The following is a 12,778-nucleotide window of genomic DNA, read 5'->3' as shown; positions in this document are numbered from 1 at the left end:
GTGGTAAAAAAAGGACTTGTGGGTTTAACTAATAATTTTTGGGCATAATTCTCCTTCAAGGGGGCGTGGCAGGGGTAGTGTCCAATGCCTACACACTTTTGCTAATAGGTGTTCCTCGTTCCCATCTCAAAAAGTTGGGAGGTATGTATTTGTATCATCTAGGAGTAAGCCTATAGGGGTCAAACATGTCAGAGAGGTAGTCTCCTGGTCTCCTGGGGGGATTAGCTATGTGGCTTTTATTGTTGAATAACATTTTACTGAGCTGACTGACATCATCAATGTGTGGTTTCTATTTTTCTGTAATACCCATTGAGTGAGTATGGGCTCCTTAGATGGCATAACTAAAATACCAAAACAAAAGAATGGGCTTCTTAGATTGGCACTTTTAGGGCTTTGCAGTGGCTTTGCAGTGGTGCTCATCACCAAAACATATTTAGTAAGGTTTTTATTGCGGTCTGCGTCTTTACTGGGAAGATTCACTTCTCTTTATTTGTCCTGGGGACCACTGGCTCTAGCACAGAAAGTGAGGAGAAATACAACATTTTGAGTTGTCTCCCAAATAGGAATAAAAAGGAAAGAACTATCTAAGAGGACATTTCCTTCACTTTTAGACATTTATTTTCACTTCCCATTGTGTGGACAGGGCAAGAAGTGAAGGGATATCTGCCCAATGAAACACAAAAATAAAACTAAACAACAGTCAGAGGTTATCGCCATTCCTTATTGCATCCAAGATTTTAAAAATGGCTTTATATACATTCTAAATAGGAATTTCCAGACATCTATCCCCTATGGAGCGTGAAAATACAGACCAAAGCCCACACATATACACAAATGCCTGCTGCTTTCAGTAGGCATTAGTGCAAGACCACAGTTTTGAATGGTATGATTGGAGCCTAATGCCACGTACACATGATCAAACTATCCGGCGGAAAAGTCCGGCGGACAATCTGCCCATGTGTGGGCTCCTGCGGACTTTTTGTCCTCTCTTTCGGACAGTCTGGCGGACTTTAGGGCGGTTTGTCCGGCGGAAGTCCGCCAGACTAAGTCCGCCGGATAGTCTGATCGTGTGTACGCGGCATTAGGGATAAAAACCAGAAAACCAAACTACGATCTGAAAATAAATAAATAACAGGATTAAAGAGAGTCTTATTTGTCCTACCTTCAAGGAGACAGATAAACACAGAATTGATAAGGGAGGTTGGGGCTTTCAATTATTTTTGTGTTTCCTGTTCCTTTTAGGTAGGAGGACTCTCTTGGTTGACTGTCATGGAGAAGAAGAGGTAAATCAAGAATTGCGTTGTGACAATAAATAGATGAACACAATTCTAAAGGTTTACTAATATACCCGTGGCGGCTGATGCTCAACATTTTTTGGGGGGGGGGGGGGGCGCAAACAAATTGAAAAATTCTGAAAAATACAAAAAAAAAAGCCCATTAATTGCAGCCTCACTGTACCCATCAATTACAGCCACTGTGCCCATACAATTCAGCCACTGTGCCCCATAAAAATGCAATCATTGAGCCCCATAAAAAGCAGTCACTGTGCCCATCATATGTAGCCACTGTACCCATCATATGCAGCAAATGTGTGCAGACTAAAGCCCTGTTTTTAACGCATACCGTTAGACAGGTTGATTCAGTTTTCAGTTGTCTGTGGGCTGGTTGGTAAGTAAGCTTGTTTTTTTCCTTGGATTTATCTTTGGCCTTGTTTGTATCTTATGTTGCCCTCCAATGCTGCTTACTGCAGTGGCTCCCTTTTTGTGTCCATCATATGCAGCCTGTGTGCCCATCATATGCAGCCTCTGTGCCCATCATATGCAGCCTCTGTGCCCATCATATGCAGCCTCTGTGCCCATCATATGCAGCCTGTGCTCATCATATGCAATCACTGTGCCCATCATATGCAGCCACTGTGAATCCCCCCCCCCCCTCGCTCACCATCTGACTGACACACTTACCCCATGCTGTTGGCAGGTCAGGAAGCGGGTGATGGCGGCGAGCTGTGGGACATGCAGTGGGTCAGGCGATGGCTCCTTCATCCCCCATGTTTCTCTGCCCTCCCGTGCATCTCTTCTTCCACTCTGGTATCCAATCGTAGCGCCTGTGCCTTCAGCAAATCTGGTGACGAGTATTAGATCCACGCCTCCTGATTGGCTGAGAAGCAAATATTCATGCAATGCTTTGCTCTCCAAGTCCACCTTTTTTGAAGCCTATTGCTCTAATCGGGTGCTTTAAAAACATAGCCCTGCTTCTGGAATTCAGGAGCTCGTGATCCGAAAAGCGACGCCTGAATAGAGGTTGGCTACAGTGGCCATGGATGGATTCATGCTATGCATGAAACTATCCATTCTACACAGAGGGGGTGGCGTGAAAGAGGGGCAGTGCCCGTGCACCCTTAATGGACGCACCGCCACTGTAATATACACAGCTATATGTAATGCAGAAATGTAAAATATCAAAATCAAGAAAATAGAAATATGTACTTCAAACTTCATTTATAAAAATGCCCAAAAAAGGTACCATTATATTAAATGCTAATGTGTGTATACACAGTATACTTTTCCTGTAGTCTTAAAAGGCTAAAATGATTGATTATTAATATATTCTAGCTGCACAAGGAAAAAATAAAAATTGTCAATATTGTGGACAGATCTCCTATCTTTCCTTTATTTTCTTTCCTCAGTGACCATTTGAGGATATTGGGGAATTTCTGCATAGCCCTAGCCTCGTTTTAATCCAGGAGTGCTCAATCCATGTTCCGTTGAGCCCTCTGATGTGGCTCGCAAACCTCAAACCAGGGATGTGCATGCCCGCTGTCAGCAACCTGCTGATCGTGATTCTTGGCTTGCCAGAGTGCAGTAATCCGCCTCCATCAGCAGAGGGAGGAGCCGCCTAAACCAATGCTTTATCTGTAGCGCTGGCTCCTACCCCAGGGGGAGTGATGCCAAGTGCACTCCTCCTCTAATCTTTCTAGCAGCCTGGAGAGTGATGCCAGCAGCAGCTGTAAGATGAAAAGAATGTCCGTGAATTAACCACTTGCCCTCCGGAAGATGTACCCCCCTTTATGACCAAGCCATTTATTGCAATATGACACTGTTTTAACTAAAAATTGTGTGGTTGTGCTACACTGTACCCAAATAAAACGTATGTAATTTTTTCCCCCCAAAAATAGAGCTTTCTTTTTGGTGGTATTTGATCACAACTGGATTATTTATTTTTTTGTGATTTAAACATTAAAAACCGCTTCCCGGGGGGCGCATGCGCGAAGCTCACCATGACGGACGCATCCCGTTACAGCTCCGCACTCACCGCCGCGTTACCGGACCATAATCAACATTTCTCAGGCTGCTATCAATCCGGAAAACACGGGCAATCGCAGGCGAACCTCCCGCGCACCTCCCGGTATGGTTTTGACGGGCCATCAGGGGAAAAACAAGCCCAAACCTATTAAGGAAGCACTGGCGCGTGCTTCCTCCAAGATGGCGGCGAAGGCCTCCGCTGCTTCTCAGCACAGCACTAGCCCGCATCACCAAGAGAGCAGCGGAGAAGAAGAAGAGTCGGCCGTGCACTCCACAGCATCTCTGACCATGCCACCATCAGGTATGTCCCAGACTGACTTCTTAACCCACATGGAGGCCATGCTAAATAAGGCCCTTAAAGCCACATCTGACCAGATCACAGACAAACTCACGCAGGAGATACGTGATCTAGGTCAGTGTACTGCTGACCTAGAGACTAGGGCTGACGATACTGAATTATCATTGCGGGAGCTGGCCCAGGACCAGGCAGCTCTCTGTGAAGAAAATGCCACCCTATTGTCACGATTGTAAGATGCGGAATGCCGCTCATGCAGGTCGAACCTGCGCCTCAGGGGTATCCCTGAGACCGTGGATGGCCTCCAATCCATTACCACAGCCCTCTTTCAGGAATTATCCCCTGCAATACCAATGGAGCATCTCAAATTCGACCGGATCCACAGAGTGCTAAAGCGACGCCAACCCAAGGGCCCCCCGCGTGATATAATAGTGAAGCTACGCTTTTTCCGCACGAAGGAACAGCTGATCGCAGCAGCCCGCAACAAAGACGATCTGCAAATTCAGGGCCATTCCTATCAGCTCTTTACAGACTTGCCACCCTCAACCATCGCTAAACGGCGAGGCATGAAGCCACAGCTGCAAATCCTGATGCAGCATCAGATTAAATACGCATGGCGTTTCCCTTTTGCGCTTCATTTCATGTCAACAGCACACCTGCTCTTCGCCTGAAGCTCTACAAAACCTCTTGGAAAGCCTCCATCTCGCCACACCTGCCCAACCGGAGCAGCTGGAAACGGCGCTCCCTCGCACTCCAGCCCGCTCTGCCTCCTATCCATACGTGGCTACACCGAGGAGAAACCAGCACGATCTGCCAGGTCCTTCTTCAATCCGGCGGGGTACACCCAAGCATCCTACGAGTGTGGGCCTCCTTAGCCCTAAGGTATTTATCCACTGCTGAACTCTACTCACCTTTGACCCTTGACTATTTTCCATGACCTGGTTAACTCCAGGAACTGAACCACCAAACACCAAGACCTGGCCTGGTCACCTGTCCTAACCGGACACCCTCCCCGGATGACACAATCTGTTTCTGGTCACCCAGAGTTTCCCTGGCATGATTTCAAAAGACTACCTACAGTTGTTTCTCTCCCCCCCTTTTTTTTTTCCCCTCCCGAGTTTATTTTTTACCCCTGACACTTTTCCCTTTTATTCCTTTATATTCGGCCAATGGAACATTTTGTTGCCCACTATACAGCTCAATTGTCATTTTGGAAATGCCTGGGCAAATCCATGATAATCTCCATTATGCACAGCCAGTTTGCTTGCTCTTAATACATGTTATTTTAAATGTCATGTACAATCGCAACCACCTGACCTAGGTGGAAATACTCACAATCCAACCTTGATTACCACCTGGTCATAGAAATGTCAGACCTTTTTGCTTTATAAATTCCCTCCCCTACCCTACTACCCTGGGTCTCGGCCCTTCACCACCCCTACACCCCTTCCTCCCTTTCCCTATCCTCCTTCCCTAACCTACCCTCCCCCCTTCCACCCTTGATTCTTTTCATCCCCACACCCCTCTTCCCCCCCCCATGTTCTCCCTTGCTTACCCTACCCCTCTCCTCCCCCTCCCTTGCTGACCCCTTCTCCCCCTCTTTTCTTTTCGCATCTGTTATTTCCCCCCCTACCCCCAATTGTGTTCCTATCCCTAAAATGCCTAAAATGTTGTTTACATTTGACTATTGCTTATAGGCCTGAGCTGTTTTAGGTCTCTGTTTAACTAATTTTTGCTGGTTTCTATGTGTTTTATCCATTCCTTTCTTCTTGTAGAAACTAATGACGTTATTGTTTACGTTTCCCCATAGCTAACGCCAATATGTTTCGCTGGTTCGCGGCGGTGAACAGTCACTGATGATGCATTTTCTGCCCGACTGGTTGACAGGCGGGCAGACTGCAACACACACGGATTGGGCGGTCCGGTTTTATCCGTATCGCCCAACAGTCTCTTATGTTCTCCTCTGTACCATTCTCCTACTGCTTCCCTCTTTCACTCTTCCACCTTTCTACTTTCTCCCCTCCACCTTCCCTTACCTCTATGGTTGGTTGGCTCGTGCGGACCCTGAGTGGTTGTATAGGACCCCCCCCTTCCCATTTGCAATGGCCCCCTTTTTTCCTTAAACGTTAAAGGACTCAATTCGCCCCAAAAACGCGTAAAAGCATTCTGCACCTTCCTATCACTAAAAGCCGGTATAGTGACATTACAAGAAACACACTTTACCTCTCACTCCACGCCCAAGTTTTTCCACTCCAAGTACCCACAAGTCTTTACAGCCCCCTCAACCACGAAGCACAGAGGAGTCCTCCTTGCATTTCACCACTCTCTCTTCTTCACCCCAAAAACTGAAATCGGGGACCCAGAAGGCCGTTATCTCCTAGTCACAGGCCTGATCCAAGACTCAGAAGCTACTTTTGTTTCCTACTATGCCCCCAACACGAACCCTAACCCATTTTTCTCTCACCTCCTTCAGGTTATTTGGTCACATCGTGTAGGCACTCTATTCATGTGCGGAGACTCCAACCTAGTTCTTCACCCACACTTAGATAAGTCTCCTTACTCACTGGAGCACTTTACCCCTTCAGTAAAATTCCGCACACAACTCCAACAGGCAGCTCTAGTCGATACATGGAGAGAATGTAATCCACTCAAAAAAAACTATACCTTCTATTCTAACCCCCACAAGTACTTCTCCAGAATTGATCATATTTTTATACCTGTAGCCTCTTCCCCTACTCTTCTACATTCACGTATACATCCTATCACCTGGTCAGATCACTGTGCAATGATCACTACCATATCTTCCATAATGCCACTGACTACGGACAGGGCATATGGGAGTATGAACGAAACTCTCTTGACAAATTCATCCTATTGCCTGGATATCCAGGTGGCCCTTGAGGACTACCTAACCCACAACAATACACCAGGTATATCCCCAACCCTTCTCTGGGAGGCACACAAACCTGTCATTAGGGGTACCTGTATCTCTGTCGCCACCCATCTCAAAAGAGACAGGCAGTACAAGTCCCGCCAACTGGAAGCCGCCCTGCAACACCACTTTCTCTTGTTTCAATACAATCCCACAGAGGCAAATAGGCTGACCCTCGAAAAGACTAAACTGGAACTGGACTTGATATTAGCAGAGGAAGCGGACAAGCAAGTTCGTAAGTCGTCTCATACTATTTACACTAAAGCTAACAAGCCAGACACTTTTTTGGCCATGCGTCTTAGGCACCCCGAGAAATCATATAAACCTATCAGACTCCGATTGGCGAAAGAGGGTCTTACCAGTAACCCCACAAAAATACTCTCTGAGTTTGGCACCCAACTATCCAAGTTATATGAAGCCAAAACTCACTTCTCTAGTTCCCAAGCTGACACCTTGTTTCAACCTTTGCAGCTGCCCCAATTATCCTCTGGGAATAAATCTGTCAAGTGACCCAGCCTTACTTTTTCAGTCTAGTTATCTCCCTCTACTCAGAAAACTCACAAGTATCCTAGCATCTTGGCAGCCGCTTTGGGTCTCGTGGCTGGGACGTATTACAGCAGTTAAGATGTCTATGTTGCGAAACTGCTTTATCTCTATAGGGTCCTGCCGATTGCGATCCCACCATACTTCCATCGCGTTATGCAAAGTAAAGCATATAAATATATATGGGGTTCCACAAGACCCAGACTCTCTAAGGCCACACTCTTTCGACACAAGGCGGCCTAGGCGTACCTAATTTCTCCCACTATTACCGTGCGGCTCAACTAGCCCAAATCGTCCTCTATCATGCAAAATCAGAAGTACCGTTATGGGTCAGTTTAGAAGCCATGGATGCCCACCCTGTTTCCATATCCAACCTCCTGTGGTTGCCCCCCCCCCCCCCCCCCTCTGAGAGGCAGACTTACGAACCCAGTTACGCTACATTCCCTAAAAACTTGTGACTTAGCCCAAAAATATTTTGCACTTAAATCCGTACATACCCTCCTACTTTCTTTTCTAGATAATCCGCGCTTCCCCCCCAGCCTTCTCTGAGCCAGGCTTATTTACTGCCTGGTCTTGGACAGGCGTGGGTAGAGTATGCGACCTTATGAAAGGTGGATCGCCAAAGTCTTTCCCAGACCTGCATACCCAATCTCATATCCCACACAAGGAATGCTTTTACATTTTATACAATCACTGCCTAAGCCTAATCCAGACCTGTATCACATGTCAATTTATGAAAGGATATGTGATTCAGACCCACATGCCCCCGGCATTATCTCCCAGTTATATGCTCACTTTGTATCTCCTCTGACCACCCTGCCATCATACGCAACATGATGGTCTGCTGACCTTGCCATAGATCTGGATGCTGAGGCCTGGAAGGAGATCTGGACTAACACTAAAAACGCCACCCAGAATGTTGTAGCCTCTGAGGCCAATTTTAAAGTTCTTATGCGGTGGTATCTAGTCCCGGCTAGAATAGCCAGGTTTGTTCTAGACTATTCGGCATCCTGCTTCAGGGGCTGCACGGAGGCGGGCACTCACCTGCATATTTGGTGGACATGCCCAATGGTCCAGCACTTCTGGGCCACAGTGTTCCAAATAGCGTCAACTTTACTACAGGTCACACTAAAACCAGACCGTTCCTTAGCGCTACTTAATCGAACACCCGGCGCGGGCCTGGAAGACGCCATCGCTGCCCATACCCGCAGTCAAGAATAGAGTTACCCAAGCAATGATACATTGTAGAATTGAAGCCAAAATTCTAGACCGCCTCCCCCAACATAACAAGATATGGCAACCATGGTTGGACCACTTTTTACCCCCTGCTCTAGACCCCGCTCTACTAGAACTTTGAGAATGACCACCTTTAGCTGACCCACTATAGGGTGCTAGGCCCTGGGCCCGTGCGGGCCAGCCGACCCCTCCCTCTCCTACCCAAACTCTACTTCTCTCTACACCTCTCTAGTCTTTTCTCTCATTTCTCAGTCTCTTTTCCCACTCCTTCTCACCTTTCCTCACCTAAAATTACTACCTAGGCAGTACCGGTATCCCTAGTTGGACTAAACTCCCATATTAGAGAAGACCGCAGACATCCAGTCCCTAGTAACTTGGTATCCCTGACCTCTACAACACAGTTTATAATGTGCTCTCACCCCAAATCAAATTCCTCCACCATAACTTAGTCCTTCTGTTCGAGCATTGGCACTCAGTGATAATGTACCGCAACTATTGTTCTACTAATGGTTCGACAAAAAAGCCTTGTACACCATTGTGTTACTATGTATTGTGTATTTGTTCTGTTGTATACTAATACAATTTTGTTAAAGGAAAAAATGCTTCCCGACAGCCTCACGCAGATATAATGCAGCAGAAGGGCACATGCAGGCAGAATCACGCACCTGCACGTTGCCTTTTAAGAGGCGGTTTGCGGCGCGCGCACCTGCAGGTAGCTTTGTGAGCGTGATTGCGGGTCCTGCAAACTCAATGTCCGTAGGGATACCCATGATCATCTCACGGAGAGGAAGAATGGGGAAATTATGTTGTAAACATGCATTTCCCCGTTCTGCCTAGTGACAGGACACTGATCACAGCTCCCTGTAATCGGGAGCAGTGATCAGTGATCACACACAGCCCCTCCCTCCCACAGTTAGAATCACTCCCTAGGACACACTTAACCCCTACACCGCCACCTAGTGGTTAACCTCTTCACTGCCAGTTACATTTACACAGTAATCAATGCATTTTTAATTGCACTGATCGCTGTATAAATGTGAATGGTCCCAAAATTGCACCAAAAGTTTCCAATCTGTCCGCCATAATGTCGCAGTCATGATAAAAATCACAGATTGCCGCCATTACTAATAAAAAATATAATAATAAAAATGCTATAAAACTATCCCCTATTTTGTAAACGCTATAACTTTTGCACAAACCAATCAATTAATGCTTATTGCAATTTTTATTTTTACCAAAAATATGTAGAAGAATACGTATCGGCCGAAATTATATTTATTATAGCAAAAAGTAAAAAATAATGCGATTTTTTTTCAAAATTGTGGCAATTGTTTTTGTTTATAGTGGCAAAAATAAAAACCACAAAGGTGATCAAATACCACCAAAAGAAAGCTCTATTTGTGGGAAAATAAAGCACGCCAATTTTGTTTGGGAGCCACGTCGCACAACCGCGCAATTGTCAGTTAAATTGACGCAGTGCTGAATCCTAAAAAACGCTCTGGTCTTTGGCCAGCCAAATGGTCCGGAGGTTAAGTGGTTAAAGAATTTTTTTTCTTTACTTTCTGCTATAAAACACATTCCATAAAAGCATTTCAAAACATCAACTTTCTGCTGTTTTTGGTAAAAAAAAAAAAATCTTAATGTGCGCATATAGATTGGTTTATGTGAACATTGTGGCGTCTACAAACTATGGGATATATTTATGGAGTTTTTTTTTTTTAATACTAGCAATGTCATATATATATATATATATATATATATATATATATATATATATATATATATATATATATATATATATATATATAGCAGGACTGCGATATTACATCAAACGATCGAACACTAACTGATACTTTTGACACTTTGCAGGAACCAGTGACACTATCAGTGCTAAAAATATGCACTGTCACTGCACTAGTGACACTCATTGGGAAGGGGTTAAACATCTAGGGCGATCAAAGGATTGATTGTGTGCCTAGCCTGTGTTTGTGTTTACTATGTGTGCTGCTTTTACTAGGGAAAGAGATGGATTCTAGTCGCTGCTTTGCGGGAACACAGAATCCATCCCCTCCCCCTTGACAGAATGGCGGTCTGCCTTGTTTACATAGGAAGATCCCTGTTCTGTGTAGTTTACCGACAATTGGCAGAAGTGGCTTGCCTAGCATCATGTGTGGGCCCCCCTGCAGACAGAAGTGCCACCCTGTAGCAGTAAAACTGCTACAGGGCTGCCAACAAGTAGCTAGACAACATACACTGGGCATATTAGCTTTTTCAATGAGCATATTACCACCTATAAAAGAGTTAACAACTATCGGGCTGCTTTCACAAGCTTTCAGCGCTGTCGCACTTTGAATGACAATTGCGCGGTCATGCAACCTTGTACCCAAATGAATTTTTTATCTTTTTCTTCACACAAATAGAGCTTTTGGTGGTATTTAATCACTGCTGTGATTATTTATTTATTTTTTTACAAAGAAAAGTTTTTCTTAGTTTCTATCAGTAAATGTTGTAAGTCATTTTTCTCCTTCACTGATGTGCGCTGATAAGGCACTGATAGGTGGCACTGATGCGGCGGCACTTATGGGCAATGATTAGGTGGCACTGATGAGGAGGCACTAATATGCCACACTCATGGGTACTGATAGATGGCACTGATATGTGGCACTAATGAGCACTGATAGGTGGCACTGGTGGGCACTGATAGGCGGCACTGATATGTGGCACGGATAGGAGGCACTGATGGGCACTAATGAGCAGGCACTGATAGGCACTGAAAGGCTGCACTGACTGGCATCACTTATGGGCACTGCTTTGGCTTTCCTGTAATTAGGGCACAGATGATCAGTGCCACGATAACCAGCCCAGGTCTCCCCTGTGAGGAGATGCCGTTGATCGGCATTCCTCACCACACACTCTGTCAGTGTGAGGTGAGGAGAGTCAATTCACGGCGGACTTCCTCGTTTACATGTGGCTGGCTGTAATTGGACACAGTCGATCACATGGTTAAAGAGCCACAGCCGTGGCTCTTTACAGAGATCGAGGTTACGTCGTGTCCTAGCAATACGGCATGACCTTGATCGTGAGAGAGGGCCGTTCTGGACATATGACATATGAAGTCCACCCAGAATGAGAGCCGCACCATCCCTCCGTCATTTGACGGTGGGCGGACAGCAACTCATTAAAATTGCTATATAAAATAAAAAGTTTGACATTCTGAACCATTTCATTTCATTGTGCCCCTCGCTCTTCAACAGGTTGAGCACCCCTGTTTTAATCTCTCACCTTTACTGTTACTTTTTTATTCACTTAACAAAAAACAGGGCTCACTGACTTATGTCTGTCACCTGGAAAGATCAATGTAAGATGGTTATTTATTAATTTTTGTTATTTTTATAACATAGAAACATAGAAGAGTGATGGCAGAAAAAAAGGCATCCATCGAACCTGTTTTTTTTTTGTCTGGGTATAGATCTGTTTGTCCAAGTTTGTCTGGATCCACAGTTAGACCAGAGCGTGCCTAACCCAAAAGAGAATGCTATGCTTGGAACACTTCATACACGCGAGTCTTGGAGTAATAATACAACCAGGAAACAATGCGTAAGTTACCCTCAATTATAGAGGGTGAGAAACTCTGTTTCCTGTTGCCAACATGGTAGCATACATGTGATATTATGCTGGCATCAATTGGTACTAGGGGAAAATTATGGTAAGTATTTGATACAATTTTTCATTTTCCTGGCACCAACGTGCCAGCATACTACCACACGTATGCTGCCATGGATTTAATGCACAGGGAAAGAAAAATTACAATAAGTATATGGTACACAGCTGAAAATGAGAAGAGGACATCACTCCAGGTATAGCCACTATTTCTTCCACAAGGAGTCAGGTGTTGATCCAGCTTGCACTAAGGGTGCATACAAGAAAGAGATTTGTTGATGACCTCACTCCAATATATCTTTAATGAAGAATAGTCATAAAGACAATGTTAAATGATGGAACAAAGAGAAAACATAGCTTGATTAAGTGCTAGTTAGTGCAAAACACGTTAGCTCTTTTTGTTCACTTCACATTGTTTTTGTGAATATTCTTCAATAAAGGCAAATATCAGAGTGCAGTCATCCACAAATATCTTCCTTGTAAGTATTTGCTAAAATGCTGAGGATATTAAGGGATGAGAGCGGTAGCAGATATAATAGGGTTTTCTTAAAGGAAGTACTAGTTCTGGCAAGAAAACAAATAGAGAAATGGATTCAACCAAATCCACCGATAGTAACTCAATGGGTAAGAGCAGTTAATCAGGTTTTACCTTATGAAAGAATAATGTATGGACAAAGGGGAAATGTGCAGAGGTATGAAAATATATGGGCAAAGTGGAATAGATCATGCTTAACAATGGACACAGGAATATCCGAAAATGTAGTGTAAAGTGACCATGGGTGGATGTGGGAGAATGGAGTGAATGAGAGG

At 44.9% G+C, this 12,778-nt stretch overlaps 1 protein-coding gene across 2 annotated transcripts in view; it reads right to left on the bottom strand.

Moving 5' to 3' along the window:
* Nucleotides 1–12,778, bottom strand: part of LOC143989065 (cytochrome P450 2K4-like) — a 51,434-nt gene that overhangs the window by 20,901 nt on the left and 17,755 nt on the right. The window lies entirely within an intron of this gene.

Source organism: Lithobates pipiens, unplaced genomic scaffold (genome assembly GCF_037356315.1).
Source record: "Lithobates pipiens isolate NorthernLeopardFrog02 unplaced genomic scaffold, aLitPip1_a1.2 Scaffold_18, whole genome shotgun sequence".
Lineage (NCBI taxonomy): Eukaryota > Metazoa > Chordata > Amphibia > Anura > Ranidae > Lithobates > Lithobates pipiens.
Note: the sequence above shows the minus strand (reverse complement) of the source record. Positions and strands in the feature narration are given on the sequence as shown.